Below are 8,348 nucleotides of genomic sequence, written 5' to 3' on the forward strand. Positions count from 1 at the left end.
GAGTTTTTTTCTGCTGACATCAACTATCATCTAATATGTGTTGAGCAACACTTGACCACAGGTAGCACTGCTGCCATCTATGGATGGGAATGTTGTGTTGGATTACACCAGCAATGTTTTGTACCCCACAGTGTAAAACTTTATTTACATATAACTTATCTCCTTGTTATGACATACCTTTTGTTTAATCTTTAACAGGAGGGATATAACATTTGTTTAAATGAAGACACAATGTTATAATGCTGTTCTTATCTATTCAAATTTCTCAGCTGCACAAGCATCACTCGCATTTGGCATCATGTGTTCAGGAATTATGGTAATTTGGTTTACAGACGATAATCTTAAGTAAAAGTACCCATCCTTAAAAAGTACTACCATCAAGTAAATGTAATTCATTACTGCCCACCTCTGATGTCAAGATGCACAGGTGATAACCATAACCACAGTATTAGGCCTACATTTGAATTATTCTTATATGGCTCATATGTTTTAATATTTGTTTCTTTACCCAAAATTAACCAAAATTAATATTCAAGTTATTTACAATAATCTACTTTATTTATATAAACTTATTCATGCATTTGTGGAATGTCTAAGTGTTTAAACATAATGAATAAAATGTCATTCAAAAAATTGTGTGTGTGCGCGAGTCCAGAATTAAAATGAATCTACATCAAATCAAACAGGCCAAAAGGCACTAAATGTAATGATGAGAGTAGGCAGCAGATCCAAATGCAGGTAATTATTATAGCAAAATAAAACAAGATAATCCAAACCGATCATAACAGGAACAACATCACAGAAACACAAGGGCAATATATACACCTGGGTAACAAGGAAACAAGACACACCTAGGGGAGACAATCAGACACGGACCAATAAAACAAAAGGACTACAAAAGACTACAAACATGGCAGACAACAACAAGACTTCAAAATAAGAGACATGGACAGGACTGTTACACTAAACCCACCTGTTAGATACTGTAGATATTTAGGGGTGATTTCTTGGGAAGGTCTCAGTCCCAGACTACAATGCGTTTGAGCTGCCTTCATTAAAAAACATCTTGTATTGACACATCTTAACATATATCAGTGTCATTGTTTTGTCTCAAGGTGCACAGCAGTATTGTTATTTTGTAAGGTATGTTTGTAAAAACTACTTGATATAACTAAGACCTAATCTAAACGCTCTCCGGGAAACTGCTGCTTAATCGAATAAAATGTTCTGGTATGTAGTTAGTTGACAAAAATATGACCAAAACTAAATATCATTTTAGTCAAAAATATAAATGATACATTTTAAAGGTGCAGTGTGTAAATTTTAGCGGCATCTAGTGGTAAGGTTGCAAATTGCAACCAATGGCTTAGTCCACTGCTCACCCCTAGCTTTTGAAACACAAACAGAAGTTACGGTAGCCGCCACCAAACAAATATGTCATTGTCGGAGACATTGCTAATGTGACTGTAGGGTGAGAAACCTGTGGACTTGCTGTCCTGACAGGCTGGAGTTTGTAAAACCTCCACTAACACAATAATTAACCATGACGATGCTAAATTGAAATACAAAACTACGGAGAATCACATCAACTTGCGACAGCTTTTAATGAATACCAACCGCAGCACTGAGCCAAAGTAGAGCCTGTCAGACGAATCCCTCTGATTATGTAATATGACCCGCTGTTGAAAAAAACAGGGATTTTGAGAACGGTCTTAGAAAATGTCACCTTTTTTTTACTAAATTTATTTTAATTTTAAATTAAATTATTTTTTTTACTACTTTAGCATTTAATTTCATATGGTACTTTCATACAAGGTTATATATTTATCTTGAAAAAATGTAACCTGAGATATGCACTTTAAACTGATCTTCAAACCTTTTCAGGTATTTTCATGATAATAAAGAATATGTATAATGACTATGTTTGACGAGTGTTGCTTTTTCAAATGCATGTTATAAATGACTCAAATTAACAGTGATTTTAGATCGATAAGGACTTTCTACTGATCAAAAGCCGTACGTAGTACATGAAATAGCTGTGCACAATATTGGCTGTTCCGATTCTGAATAGTTATTGGCCAGGTATTATTAGTGTATATCGGCACTTATCGTCGCATCCCTACTAATGATATTTGTTCATTTAAATCTAAAATAATGTACCACAATTGTTCTGAACAATGCATAGATGTGTTATAACAGTTTTATTGGGCACATAATGCTTTTATCGTATTAACTCCTATAATGTGCCACTAATGTAATGTTAGATGAACCAGACAATGACTTTAATGAGCCACATGATGGCAGCATTTGCACAGAAATGCACAAAACGTGTCTCTGCCTTTGTTCTGGCTTTTGTGAAGTGAAATTATGTCAAAACAACAGGTTAGAATCAACATGTTTGCCCAGATTTCTGCATTAGGCTACAATTTTTTCACATTGTGAAAATATGCAGGCCCACATGTTATTTGTCTCCATGGACATCTAATGTGCTTCCATTATAACATAATACCAGATAATACCATAATAATACCAGAGTCTTGTGCAACGTGTTTGTAACAAGTTGAACACTGAATACTACCACATGTTTATTTATTAACGTTTTAAGTGTGTGACTTCTTTTACGATGTTGGTAGAACTTGTAAGCCCAGTCCAAGAAATTTCTCTAGGGTTATGAACAGGAAGTGGAGGTTTGCTTGTTTTCCTTAAACGGGTCAATCAAATATAAAGCCTACTTTTACTTAAGAAGTTAACCATCAGTAAAGAGTTTTCATAACAATGTTTTTGTTTCAAGAACTAGACTTTCCTTTTTTAACCGTTTCCTGGACAAGGCTTAAGCCTAGTTTTAAGTTTGAGCTGACTTAATTGACAACTACTTGCACTGACATATCTTAAAATAGTTCAGTGTCATGATGCACACCAGGAATGTTTTTCGTAGGTTTGTAAAAAAAGCATAACTTTGTTATGAGAGAATTAGCCTACTATGGAAGTCTGTGGTTGCCATCAACTATGTGGTTACCATCATATATTAAAATATTTTTTCATGTTCACCTAAAGAAAGAAACTCATGTATAGAACAACATAAGGGTGAGTAATGACAACTTTTCATTTTTGAGTAAACGATCCCTTTAAAAGGCCTAGTCCTGCCTTAATCCAAAAACACCCACAAGCTTATTCCAAAAAACAAAATAAACAAATTCCTTAAAATCAAATATGAAATGTGTTAATATTCCCCTAAACTGTATAGGCTTTACATTATGCAAAGTGATTACCATAACCAGTGTGATGCATTTTGTGATGTGGAACAAATGTTTTTTTTTTTTTTAAGTATATGGATTAGACTATGAATTTTGCTATCCTAAATATGCATGATGAGTTTGTTTGCATTTATCATCGTTTTCTTCCCGTTCACCACCATTTATAAGCATTTCAAGCTTTTCTTGTTGTGTTAATAGTTTTAAAATAGCACTAAAAAGTTTCCTGGATGAAGAGCAAGAATAATCCTCCTACAATGTTGTGGTCCCTTACATAACATAAGCAATTTTTCAAAGTTTCTTCTCAAGGTGGTTTGGTTGAGGTTCCTTCAAACCTGCCTTCCTGGCAATACAACAGAAAAAGCCCAGCTGTAGACAAAAGTCCCTCAGATTGTGAGATTGATAAGTAATGTCTCCACAAAGTAAGAGATATACTGTGCTACAGTTTGCTAGATCTGAATGACACATTCATAAACTCTTGGGCCTTCAGCACGCCGGGAATATACGCATTTATAGTGAAAGCCTGGGAAAAAGCCTCCATTGATGCAACCTCACAAGGAGCCATGTGTTCCTCTATTTCCCGCTCATAGTAGCTCTGTAGAGAGTGATGTTTTCATGCCTGTATTAGCTTTGCAGACTGTAGTCTTGCTTGAAGGCAGATTCATGTTTCATATGAAGTGTAATATCCACGATTAGTCGATTCAAATACAGCCCTGTAATTCATTTTGTTTCTGAAATCTGACATTTTAAAGAGGTGTATTTGCAGACTCAATCTGTTCAGTCAGATTTTAGTGTGTTGGACAAATTTCAGTTTCTATGTTGGAAATGTTGATGTTTCCCTCTTCTTGCCTTCAGAGCATTAGTGTAGTTCTTAGCTGCAGGGAAAACTAATAATAAAATCAAACAAATAACTATACATAAGATAGGAAAACAGACTTTTAATGTAAAATATATAGCTTATAATTTGATGCCAGCATACAAAAACCATGACATATTACACAAGGTAACAGAAACAAAACCCAGACTACATTCAATATGGTTTCACTTGCAATAAAATGATTATTGTGCCAAGCATAACATTTGCTGTGAATTACTGACTGCTGAGAACATGAAACCATGACAATTCAAAAGACAAATAAAAACCAAACACTAAAACAACAAATTCAAATTGAAACTAAAAAAGTTTTTTGTTACAGTCCCAGTCTGCCTGCCTGCCTGCCTCCATGTTTTCCTGTTCATTATCCATTTGGACTTCATTTCCCATAATCCTTTTCACTCCCTCACCTGCCATCAATCATCATCATCATGCCAAGATATATATATATTTATACAACAGTTCTTTCTGGTTCTCGAATCTGATTGGCTAAGAGGCGTGCAATATTCTACTGATAACGGCACAGTAACCGCTTCACCTTTCGTATCATTCTGCACCTAGTGAATGGAGGTCCTAAACAGGCTCATCTCTGAATGGAAAAACACAGACGCGCTGTTTTTAAACACTCTCCGTGTGTCTCATTAGTTTACTAGCTCATAAATCAGTCGGTGAATCCCCAATCAGAAGTTATTATTCCGTTAAAGATCAGCGCTCTTGGATGTTACGTTACAGTTAAAGGCGGAGTCCACGATGTTTGAAAAACGCGTTGGAAAAGGAGACGGGCCGACTACCAAAACACACTTATAGCCAATCAAATCAAATCAAATGCCGGTTTGCATATGTGTGGGGCGGGTCTATTAACAGAAGGTCCAGATTCTATTGGGGTAGGGGCTTGTTTGTTTAGGTGATTTCAAATATCAACATTGGCTTTCAAACATCATGGACTCCGCCTTTAATGGGAGAAATGTCTTGTCACATCGTGTGGACGATTAACACTTGGAAAGAGGAATATAAACACTCGCTTTTTCTTCTGGAGCTATATCTCTTGTCAGAACGCGAAAACACAGTGGAACTGCAGGTAAGCACCGCAGCTTTTAAATGTGGACATTGATCATTTATTTAATCGCGACGTGACTATTAAAACATGTTATGAGATATCGCCACTGGTATATTTATAAGCAGCATGCAAAAACATCTCTCTGACACTTATAAAAAACAGTTTTATATAGTACTGACAAGAACGAAGTCTAATAATAACCGAGTGCTCGTATCGAGTTAAGATGAAATGGTAAACCAATAGTAACATTATATAAGTATAGTTTTATTAACTTTTACCTCGCGCCAAAACAATAACAACACAAAAGACACTAAATATGAATAAGAAAACAAGTAATAGTTTCATCATGACACCAAATACTGCTGATTTGATCTAATTTTTGATCATCAGGCCAACATGAGAGCCAGGGAATCCCTGTCAGAGATGTAGCCCAGAGAGGGCGGTGGTCAGCGGGGCGAGTGTCCGCTCATGCTTTGGTTCTCATACGTACTGAATCTCACTAAGCAAACGTTCAAACAGGCGCTATCTTTACTAATCGACTGCAGATTTAAATATAATACATATATATTCTCGACTGAACTAATCTTAAAACTACACTTTGTGACCAAGAAACGGTAATATAAAGTAACGGCTTTTCCGTCCATTGAGTTGTTATGAGTTTCAAAGCAGCCGAAAGTTTTACCTGTCATTCTGGCCGCCCTCAAATCCGTGGCGGAAGAAGTAGTTCTCAAACAAAGAGGCTTTTAAAATAACTCCGTTGTTGTTTTCTAGTTTTCGTTTTTCAAACGTGTGCCATCGAACTGTTGTATAAAAGCAATATCGCTCTCGGAGTCGTGTGATATAGCTCTATATCATCACGGCTGTGATTGCCTCGTGCCTCTGGCCTAATCACAGCCGTGATGATATAGAGCTATATCACACTCCTACTCGAGCGATATTGCTTAAATATATATATATATATATATATATATATATATATATATATATGTAATTTTATTTCTAAAATCTCATTGGTTGTCCCAGGGTCATAATGAGGACATCAATAAGCCGGATGTATCGCATACTGATAACCTTAATGGCTTTGGATTAAAGTGTCTGCCAAATACCTAAATATAAAATGTGCATGATGAACTGAATCAAATCAGAAATGAATGACAACTGTGCTAAAAACTTCCTCAGTTTGCTGTAACAGACCTATTCTGTTTCCTCCTTGGAAATTATGACGATCTTCCCACCCATACTTTCTAAACCTTCGACATGTGCTTGAAACACTAGCCAATGGGCATGCTACATCAGTAATGGGCACATCTGTGTGGCTGGCAGAGGATGTTTTGCAAGAGTTTGCAGTAATGTATGCTTGATTTCCCCCCATCTTTCAGAGGACTTCTAAAGACTGGTACAGCTCGAGAATTCCAATTGCATGGCTCATATCTTTCCAGAAAATTTGGGATAAAAAAGTTGGCGGGTGTCATGTTCCTGCCCTGAAACCAATCGTATTCTATTCGGTTAATTCCCTTCTGGTAACATGGCCATTTGCTCAACAGGTCTTAAATGCTAAGACAACTGCTCTGTACGCCAAAACTCCATGTGCTGTTCACTGTATCTGGGCAGACTTATGGTACCTAGACTGTTTAAAAAAGAACGAAAGGTCACCTCCGTTGAGAAGACGGACTGCTTCTTTACAGAAAACTCCAACCTGAACATACAGAATGCTATGAGATCTGAAAACAGTGGATGGGTGGGTTTGTGTCAGTAGGTTGAGATGATGAATATTGAAGGGGAGGAGCACATCTAAAATAATTGCTTGTTTTGGCATGTGACCAGAAGCGCACATCTGTCTCATGACTGGACTGATTCACCTCACTGTTCATTCACATTAGAGAACTCTTTCCCAAAAGAGTTGATGTCATAGGCTGTGTATCCAATCAAATTTAAAGGTTCAATTATGTAAACTGTGCAAATTTAATGCAGATACTCTTTTCCAGCATGTTTCCAACTTAAAAGTGGTTGCTATCCAGTTGCTGGGGCGTTTTGGATGGCTGCGAGGGTATTGGATGGTGGTTCTTTAAAGGGCACATATTATGCAAAATCCACTTTTACAAGGTGTTAAGACATAAATGTGTGTTAACAGTGCGTGAACACAACCAATCTAAAATGAATAAAAAAAAAAAAAAATTTAATCCTCATAGACATGTCGTTTTGATTCTCGACCCTGTCCAGAATTATTTTATTTTGACTTAATATAAAATATTCCTTTAATTTTTAATGGTCTGTCATGGACCCAGTACCACATATGATATACTGTTTGAAAGCTTAGACTCTCTACTTTCTGCAGATATGCATCACTTTGAGATATGTTTTACTGTAAGAAAGTTATTTACACTTAATTTACACTATCACCCCCCCACAATATTTTATATGATTTAATATTCACATATTTAATATTTTTCAAGTATGACAAACATGGGCAAGTCTTATATCAAATGAAAGCTCTCACTCTGAGGAATAAGGCTACATTGTTATTTTTGTTCTATTGTCATCACATATCCAACAATCGTCGAATGAATTATGAGGTAAAAAATGTCTTTTGTAAACATATGTGAAACTTGAGCATGAACTGCCTCAGATAGCACATATAGCCACAAATGATACACCATCTTTTCTCTTAGGTCCTACTCTAAAAAATGAGTCCATTCACAGCATTTTTTTTGGTTGTGTGCATGAATAATCCTTTGCTATTTATTATATGTGCAAAACAAAAATTTATATTTATATGAAAAATGTATTTTCGCACACTTCAGTAAAATGAGAATAACTTTTGAATGCGACATGTTAAAGAGTTCATTCTTTTTTTGGGTGTTTACTGTCTGCTGCTGCTAACAACCAGAACTGTCTGCAGTCTGCTAGAGTACTCAGAACCAGAGTTATACACTATCAAAGACAGTATTTACAACATAAAAAATACATTTTTGTGTTTTATCATATAAAAAACAACATAAATAACACTATTTGTCACAAACAGCAGCTTTTTATGTAACTTTAAAGGGTTTTCTGCAAAATGATATAAAGATATTGCATTTATTCCACTGTATGTGGTTATGGGAGCACTTCAAATGTTTTATGCAGAAATTAAATACAAAAAGGGTATTATTCCTCCCATCAGTTG

The sequence above is a fragment of the Misgurnus anguillicaudatus genome, chromosome 4 (genome assembly GCF_027580225.2).
Source record: "Misgurnus anguillicaudatus chromosome 4, ASM2758022v2, whole genome shotgun sequence".
Taxonomy (NCBI): domain Eukaryota; kingdom Metazoa; phylum Chordata; class Actinopteri; order Cypriniformes; family Cobitidae; genus Misgurnus; species Misgurnus anguillicaudatus.